The sequence below is a fragment of the Podarcis bocagei genome (assembly GCF_964188305.1).
Source record: "Podarcis bocagei genome assembly, chromosome: 8".
Taxonomy (NCBI): Eukaryota; Metazoa; Chordata; class Lepidosauria; order Squamata; family Lacertidae; genus Podarcis; species Podarcis bocagei.
Window position 1 is genome coordinate 18,251,514 of NC_138133.1, and position 1,596 is coordinate 18,253,109.

A 1,596-nucleotide genomic window follows, 5' to 3' on the forward strand; every position below is an offset into this window, starting at 1 on the left:
CTTTCAGTTCTCTGTTCATGCATTGCTGTTCCAGCTGACTGATGGGAGAGAATGAGGAGGTGTGTTTCAGGAGTTGGAGAGGGGAAGGGAAGGTTTTTTTGGGGGGTGCCCCCCACAAAGCTTGGCAAGGATGGTCAGGCAGGAGAATCGGGAATGGAAGGCCTGCATTATATGTTGTGAGCATGCTGTGGCATGGTTTGCCCATTCATTCAGCTACCAAAGGTACAATGTCTGCACCCCAGGTTAAAAGCAGAACTGGGTTTGTGTTGCTTCAGCGGAAATGAGCATCATGTAATGTAGCAGTTTTGATGAGTTCCATCTTCAGCATTCACTTTTTTAGACTGCCGTATTTTCCACAGACAAAAATAAGAAACTGTGCAGCCCCCAATAGTAGTTAAACACACTTCTAATGACAAATTCCTATGCAATCCATGTATTATCCTTCATCAGCACAATTTAATGATAACTCCGCAATGAAAACATTTCCCTTCTGCTTTATAATGATGTCATTACACTACAGAACCATGAGAGTAAATGCTTTTAATCTTGGGGTTTGAAGAGAGACTGTAAATCAGGAGAGAATAAAGTATGTAATTTTGAGAGATTAGCTATGATTAATATTCAGTCATGGAAGACACTAAATGTCGACACATTTAGAAGTACATTCTTCTAAAAGGAATTTTTGCTCACTGAACTTGTCAGCCATTAAGGTGCTCTGAAACGGACCGCTGGCTGCACAGTGATATCGGGAAAAAGATGATGTGATTTTTGCCCATCCGTTGCATTCTAATTTATTTTGCTTAATGTGCTTATCTCACTGAAAATAAACACACAAAGGTGTTTTCTGCCCCCCCCCTTTAAAAAAAGTTTCCAGTGAAATAAAATAAAATCCAGGGACAATTTAATACGTTGTTTAATCTTACTGACATAATGTTGTTTATCGAAGATTGCCATTTCTGGTTAATAAGAGATCAGAGACGAGCACAGAAATTACACATAGATTTGGAAAGTTGTGATGGCACTTTCAAAGGCTTCTATAGCTTTACAGTGATACTTTAGTTCTGGAACTTAATCCGTTCTGGGAGTCTGTTTGACTCCTGAAACCGTTCAAAAACCAAGACACGGCTTCTGATTGGCTGCAGGACCTTCCTGCACTCAGTTGGAAGCCACATAAGCCACGTCGGACATTTGGCTTCCTAAAAACATTTGCAAACCGGAACACTTACTTTCGCATTTCCAGAATTTGGGAGCTGATTTGTTCAACAGCTAAACTGTTAAGGAACCAAGGTACCACAGTATTTAGTTTGCCAGCCCTGGTTTATTCTACCTGTATTGCAAAGCCCTGTCCTTGTGTCCCCATCTTCTCCATGCCATGCCAAACCAATGGGTAAGCCAGCCCCACTGAGCTCACATGGAGAGCAGTGACCCAGTGAAGTAATAGCCTAGGCAGATGTACCCAGACCACTTAGCTTCAGGATGCCACTGAGTAGAACTGGCAGCTGAACACCAAGTAAAGTGTCAGGATGCTGTCAGTGGCTCCTAGCTGGTTGTCCAGGAATGTATAAAGACAAGGAAAAGTTTCTGACCGTCCTTTTT

The 1,596-nt window shown here is 42.0% G+C and overlaps 1 protein-coding gene across 1 annotated transcript in view; it reads right to left on the minus strand.

The window, feature by feature from the left end:
• LOC308593616 (uncharacterized protein) overlaps window positions 1–1,596 on the minus strand; it is a gene marked incomplete at its 3' end in the record, with an annotated part of 548,845 nt that overhangs the window by 398,567 nt on the left and 148,682 nt on the right. The window lies entirely within an intron of this gene.